Below are 8,009 nucleotides of genomic sequence, written 5' to 3'. Positions count from 1 at the left end.
TTTTACGGCTTCAGATATGATTTGATTCGATTCTGTTATGATTGATTATGTTTGCAACAGGAGGACTCGAGGCTTGACTGCACAGCCTCGAACTGGCCACTCACTGCCTCAGGCTGTCTTTCATTCCCCCATCGGCTGATTTTACTTCTGACCCCTCAGATTTCAATAGTGACTCGTGTGTGTGTGTGTGTGTGTGTGTGTGTGTGTGTGTGTGTGTGTGTGTGTGTGTGTGTGTGTGTGTGTTCCAGGTAATCTCAGAGCAGAGCGAAGGCAGGGAGGAGCCCTGTCATTAGCTGACACAATGCCATTGTCCCCTTAATGAAGCTATTGTATAAGGAGATCCCAGTGTTTGGGAATACCCTGCCAGAGCAAACAGTGTGTGTGTGTGTGTGTGTGTGTGTGTGTGTGTGTGTGTGTGTGTGTGTGTGTGTGTGTGTGTGTGTGTGTGTGTCATACAATGACTGTGGAAGTGGTCAGGTGGGGTGCAAACAATCTGTAATTGCTGAATATAAAACTTCATTTTTCTTTTTTTAATGAAGACGGTTGATGGACACAAGTGTCCATTCACACAGCAGAGACACAGCAAATAAAACTATACTGTATTACTCAGTATATAAACAATATGTCGACTCGTTTGGTCACAGAGAAACAAAAAGAGGATAAGTGGTAGGAAATTAATTATTTGAGTACAATTCTGATATATGTTATTTTTGAAAGCTGTATAAATGGTAAAATGGTTTAAGATTTTAAACAGATAAGGCTGTAAACAGATTTACAGCTTCTTCTTTTTTAGGTTATGACCCCCTGGACATGAGTTTTAATGTGTATTGCATTAATTAATTTAATACCATGAAGTCTAAGTAAAGGAGAATGATGACAGGTAATCTAACCCCATACTATAAGAATATGTCATTTCTAGCTTTCTCCTAAGTCCTGAGTGTCAGAGAGTCAAACATATGAATCCAACTGACATGCATCAAAAATTATTTCCTTTTATTTGCACCTTTATTTCCCCTTTTTCTTAGCTTTTCTTAGCTCTTACAGAGTTACTGAGTTACAAAGACTGTAACAAATGTTCACAGTAGCCTCGCCATAATTTGCTTTTACAACAAAAAAATGAGTATAATTTAATTTACATTGTTACATCTTTTTGTATGTTTTTAGTCGCAGGATTAAGAAGTGTTGCTTTATTTAAAATGTGCATATTTACCCACAAAAAACGCAGTGCACAGTCAAAATCTGTAAAAATACAGTTCAGTGCACCAGTTTGAAGCATTTTTATCCATGCTACTTTTTTACTGTTAATTTTCCTGTGTTTTTTTAACCTCTCATTGAGTTATACCATTTACCATTTTTGGAAATTTCCATAAAAATTGGCAATAAACTGGGAGAAAATGACTCTCTGATGAGTGTTGCTCATATATAAAGAAAATCCCAGCAGACCTGTGATTCTGTTTAATCAACATTACTGATGCAGCTTAAAGTATAAAACTCCTTTATTTTACTCAAAGAGAAGTTTAAAAGAAGGACCTGTATATCTATATGTTGTTATAGAGTATTAGTGGTATTAGTATTTAAGTAAGCGTATAAAAAGTGAAATTCTTCTGCTGCCTTTGTTTTCTCCTTTGCATTTCAGGGGGAAACAAACCACTTTTCATCTCCTCCGAACCCAAGCAGTTGTCTAAGTCTGCACCTGAGTTTTGTTGAAGCTTGAGAAAGGGCTGGGGAGACGTTTCCAAACTGGTTTGATGGAAGTGTTTGCATGACAACATGCCAGCCTTTTGCTTATGAATGCTTTCGGGCGCCTTTATATGGAAATCCAAAAATTACGTTTCAGATTCAGTTAAACCGTCAGCAGTGTGTGTGCGTGCATGTGTGTTCCTGTTTGTGTGTCTGAGGATGCATGTGTTTGCGTGCCCTGTTGGTGATTACTATCCTCCCTTGTCCAATTTGTTTTACAGAGCACCTGGGCCTTGGCTGAGCTCTCTCTGTGTACGTGTGTGTGTAAATGGGACTGCTAGATAAATACAGGTGGGGTCCCTTTCTTCTAACAACACACAGACTGAGCGAAAGAGCAACAGAGAGACAAAAGAGAAGGTAATAAAAATGTTCTATTCAGCTCTGTTGCCTACCTCCTTCCAGCTTTATTGCTGCATTTTGAGATGCATGTGATTAGAGAAGAAATAGATTAAACAACACCACAGAGGTGCAAAATTACAGCGAGGGCTGTTACATTACACAAGAGCGGCTTTTACCTAAATGCACCCAAGTCTGTGTTGACTCATAATCCATGCACGACTCATTAACGCTGCACAGAAAACAGAGTGAGATCAAAATAATGGTTGTACATGAGCTTTTCTCTTATCTTTACCTTCCCCTACATGACTCCCGCCTGCTGGAATCTCAGCCATGGGGCGAGATGACAGCTGAAATCGTGCGAGGGCTAACGTACAAGCTGCCACAAGCAGGCGAAAGCAAGACTGGAAAGTCAGGGGCCACGAGCCACCACATACTTTTCGTGTGTGTTTGTGTGTGTGTGTCCAACTGTGAGGTGAAAGGTGTATCCTGCATTCCAGGCGTTTTTTCGCAGGAGTAGCAGCTTGTCTGGACTTGGCCGGGATTTTGTGTCTGAGTCTACCTGTTTGACTTGAGAAGCCCACAGCTGAGAAGGAGACAGAGGTGTGGGTATGTGTGCATGTAGGAGGGGGGATGTTGACATTCAGATGGAGGTTAGATCAAGAGGAGGTGGAGGGAGGGGGTGGATGAATGACATGAGGGGTTGCAAACACAAGCTTGAACATGAATGAAGTCAAACATAGAGGATAAGCTTGACTGCAGCATGGGTACTCAAATAATATTAGCTTTGGTGTCAGAATTAATACTGATGACATCCATTAAGCTTCTTCTGGTTATCCAGTTCAAGGTTTGGAGGGGATCATAGGCCTAAAGGGTACACACTGGACACGGTGCCACCCAAAATTGAACAAGCAGTTAAGAAAACAGATGGATTGACTTTGTCAGTGTAATGAGCCGATATTGGCTCAATGCATATTTATTATTGGTATGAACTATCCAAAATGTGATGACATGATTATCAGGTGTTGTGTTTTGTTTTGGGTTTTTTTTTGCAAATCCTACTACAGAAAAGTTGGGGTTCATGGGGCTGGAGCCTATCCCAGATGTCTCTGTGCAGCTGATGCAGTGAGTGTCATTGATGCCAGCTCTGGCCATCTTGCATGTCCTCCCTGTGTCTGCACGCATGGGTTTCCCTCATACAATCGACTGAGAGACTTCTCTGGTTAACTGGTGATTCTAATTTGAAGTGTTTCTTTGTCTTTGTGTGATAGACCGGCAACCTCTGCAGCTTGCCTAATGACATACAAACTACTACTTTAAGTTGCTCCCATATTCACCAAGGGTCACCAGAGCAGGTAAGTCTGCATTTTTGATTTGGCAGGTTTTGACACCAGACACCTCGCAGGACCAAATCGGGGCATTTTCACTCATTAGGTGAATGTGTGACTGTGTAAACCACTACACTGCAAAACCACAACAGAAAAAGATCCTTGAGGTAATTTAGAAACCACAATTTCTCCAGCATTGCAGCTCTGACGGTCTGCAGCACATGCAGGCAGTCCAACCATCCTTAAGCCCAATTTTTCTTAGTAATGAAACAAAGCGTTACAGTGGTACTGACACAGTGCCTTTCTACTCAATTCGAGCACGCAAAGTGCTTCCTGCTACAAGTCACATTCACCCAATCACCCAAACATTCATGCACCACTTTTCTCTTTGTGTGAGCACTTCTGGTAACATTCACTCCTTGATGGATGCTTTAGGGGAAATTTGGGATTTTTGCCCAAAAGATACTTCAGTGTGAGCTGGAGGAGCCATGGATCGATTCGCTGAATTTCTGATAACTCCGTAAATAACCAGCGCTCTACTGGTCTCTGGTCTCTAAAGGATTATAGTTAATAAAACTGTCCAAAACTTTCATAAAAAACATTTTGTTGTCCTTATAAACTGCTCTTCACATATTTCATTTTTTAATCTTTTAGTATTTCTTTGTGTGTGTCCGTGTGTGTGTGTGTGCCATAGTCTCCAACCTATTTACTTACTCTCTTTCTACCCTTTAATTAGTCTGTCAGAGCACTTTAAACTAACCGTGTGCAACGTACAAACCTCAGAGTTTCACATTGTCAGATTTTGGTAACTTCCAGGAGCGTAAAAAAGATCTGCTTTGTCTGATAAACTACAAATTCCTTTAAATTTGTGCTAAAGCTGCCTTCCAGTGCTGCTGACTCCGTTCACCAACGGTCACAGTTGAAATATCAGAGAGCTGCTGCTGGTGAGCTGTCACCACCTTCACAATCAGCCTCTGTTTGACCAGCTTATGTCTGCCTGACCCAAGACCTCACCTCTCCTTCAGCTGCACTCTGTGCGAGGATGTAGGCGTGTGTGACTGTGCGGAGGTAAGAAATTAACTTCCCTCTCCCCGAAGGCATGATTTGCCCTTGTGATGTGATTTCTCAGAGTCAGTTATAATGAAACAATGAACAGAAACACTCGTTTCCTCGGACTGGGTTGATATCGGCGGTTTAATGTTTTATCCGGTTTAATGTCTTTTTCTTCTGAAATAACCTCCTGAGCGCTTCCCGCGTTTGTTTATATCAATAAAGCCGGGCTGCTGAAGCAGCAGTGAAAGTTGTCGGCTAGTGGATTTGTTGTGACTGTGTCACCGCTTGTGTACAGCCTGACTGGTCTGGCAACATTGTGGCATGTCACAGTGATGCGAGCTGTGGTGTGGACTGCGGCTAAACCTGTTGGTTCGGAAAAAAAGGGAAAGCGTGAAAGGGGGAGCAGGGAGAGGAAGTGGCTAATGGGGAAGATGAAATCCAACTTCCTCTACACTAAACAGCCTTCAGAGGAGAAAAGGAGGCCCTGTTCACCTCTGACAGTGGACGTTTCTCCCTCTGTGTGAGGTTTTGCTGCCAGCCTCTTTTTATTTTTCTTCTTAATTCTGCTTAACCTCGTATAAAGTGTATAAACAACCAAAAAAAGTAAACATTTGACAGCAACATAGCAAAAAAGTAATTTACAACATGATCTGAGTGTGAGGAAGAAAAGCCCTCATGGTGGGAGGAGAAGACCCAAATAGAGGAGAAAAAAAACACATCTCTTGCTGTCTGTGGCAAACCCTGCTTATTCATACTTACAATGGACAGCCAGATAATATTCTCCTCCACTGTTGAAGCTGACACCTGGAAGATTTGCTTTCACACAGCCCCTAAGGCTGGAGAACCCCACCCCAAACCTAAGCTAGCAAGTCCCTGCACAACATCCTCCAGGGTGGGGGAATCTGAGCAATGTGTGGCTTTTGTCAACCCCCCCACCCCCTACACACGCTTTTCTTTCTTTTACTGTCTGCCCCCCTTCTCAAAGCATAATCACATCCTTCTCTCTTGAGAGATATTTCCCTCTTTTCACAAAAGACTGAAAAGATTATCTCTCTTTTCTTGGTATGGGGAGGTGGAGGGGGTGCACGACGGGCCTGCTGGAGGCTTTTCTCACAATGATAATATTTCTCTCAAGAAATTCATGACACCTGTCGAGAGGATCTCCAACAGGAATATGGACCATAGTGCCTGATAGTGGATAAAAATAGATCCTCCCCTCTCTCTCCTACCCAAACACAGTGGCTGGATTACTCTAATTTGATGAAATGAACAAAAACACACAACAGCAAGTTTTTTCCTTTTTTCTTCACACTCTTATTAATAATGTGGTGTTATCGAGACAGCTTGTCTGCGTATCCATCGTGTGATAACTGCAGCTGCAGAACATTTACATATTAGCTGAATTTAGTCAAATAACGAGTGGCGGTGAACAGCTTCACTGTGACCAGTGTCAACGACAGAAGAGATAAACATCTAATGCAGCACAGTGAACCACATGATGGTGCGTACAGGCCGTGCTGCTGCAGTGTTTGCATAGCACTGCGTGGTTAAAATATGAGTTAATAAATGTAAAAGTGCAGCAAACCTTTGAGGTGAGATTGATACGATGATACGTCAGGATGTTAAATGTTACTCCAGGTATCATGTGCGTTTCAGTGTTAGTGGACGCTGGTGGCACACTAACAAATTCCTCCACACATCATACCAGTGTTCACTGTGGAGCATGGCCGGTTCCTCCTCCAAAGAGGCCCCCTAGTGTTTTTCTGAGGGAGCTCATTTCTTTTACTTTGGAGATTTTTGGACTCTTTCTGTACCAACTGTTTGCTTGTGTAGCAAGCAAACAAACATCCACCTGTAATCCCAGTGAAAGACACAGAGAAGAGACAACACCAGTGATGAAACACTTCATAATAATTACAGCAAAATGAAAATATCACAGCTTACCCCTTTATTCTAGTGTAATTATTTAAGTTTTTGTTTTTTGAGTATTTAAGTATTTGTAGGTAAATATAATTACATTGTTATTTCAAATAAAGTGTGCTGAAATTCCATTTAATTACAGGCGAATTACGCCCTTAGTAATGGACCTTATTATGAAGTGTTACCTGACCTGACATATATAAAATAGCACCATCAGCACCACCAGCTGAAAACCTGGCATATCTCTGCATGGTGTGGAGTGTGGCCTCAATAAATTTGAGGAACCTGGACAAGTGGAGGACAAAGAAGAAGTGGCAGACCTAAAAAATCTACAGGAGATGAGCAGTATCAGTAACAGGAAGAAAGTCCAGTAAAGACCTGAAACAGGACCTGAGAGATAGATCTGGACCTTCAGTTGATCCATCTACTGTTCACTGAAGGCTCATCAGAAATGGTCTCAGTGGAAGGAAGTATGGCTGAAAATCAGCAGCAACAGAGTTGTGGACTGCTGAACCCAAGTTTGAAATGTTTGATTGAAATCATTGTGAGTGTACATAGAGGAGGTCTAGATGAGAGTCATTCAAGAAGCCTGGAGAACTATTCCTCAAGAAGTTGCAAGAAAGTTTGGCTAAGAGAGTTCAGGCTGAACTACTTTGTACTACTGACGTTGTACAAACCCTGTTTCTGCCTTTTATCTTGTATTTCCATGTGTGTTTACAGATGTTTCAATAAATTGCTGCGCCTGCTTCCCATTTTCATAACACAAGATACAGAAATGAGGGGTGGCTCGAGACTTTTGCACATTACTGCGCACACAGCTTAAGGGAAAACTTGAAAACTTTTCAAGGTTGATGATGCTGAAAATGCTGAAGTTGATAATTATTCTTCATTTGTTCACAACAAATTAAATATTGTAAATAAAGATTTTCAATTTGAATATTTCATTCATCAAGATTTGATTCTATTTGAGCAGTGTATACAATAGTAAGATTAGCATGTGTCAGTACAGATAAATAATGTTCTATTTTGACATTATGATGATGATTTATTTATTTATTTATTTATTTATTTATAATGGTACTAAACTCCAATTATGTTAAACGATTACTTTTAAACTTTCACAAAGTGAAATATCTTGTGATATTAGCTGATTTAAAAGGAGCAACACAACGCAATTAACAAAATTGGTTAGGAAGTAAGTTTTTCTGGTAATAAGCGCCTTTCTTTTTTAGTTAATTCTTGAGCACATTCCTTATTTCATTGAAGTTCTTCTGAAAAACTGGAAATAAATGTGGAAAAACTTCAAACATGGAGATTTACGTATGATTAATACATATAATAAATGAATGGAGATGAAAACCCAAGCGTAATATTTGCACTTTTGTGCTCTAAAGAGCAGTATTAATGATACAAAACTGGATACACAATGACTTTTAACTCAAGGCTCATCATATTATGTTTAAATCAAAAAGCTTGACTTGATTTCTCAGTCAGTGTTGGTGTGGAATCCTGTACACGAAACTACAGTGACTGATCTAAACACTTGTACCTCTGTAATTCAGACACTAGGGGGCGACAGTGCCAACATTCTGTGTCTTCAGCACTTCGATTTGAACAACGGTGCATTCAGGG

This window comes from Pelmatolapia mariae, linkage group LG22 (assembly GCF_036321145.2).
Source record: "Pelmatolapia mariae isolate MD_Pm_ZW linkage group LG22, Pm_UMD_F_2, whole genome shotgun sequence".
Taxonomy (NCBI): domain Eukaryota; kingdom Metazoa; phylum Chordata; class Actinopteri; order Cichliformes; family Cichlidae; genus Pelmatolapia; species Pelmatolapia mariae.
This window is presented reverse-complemented; position numbering follows the sequence as displayed.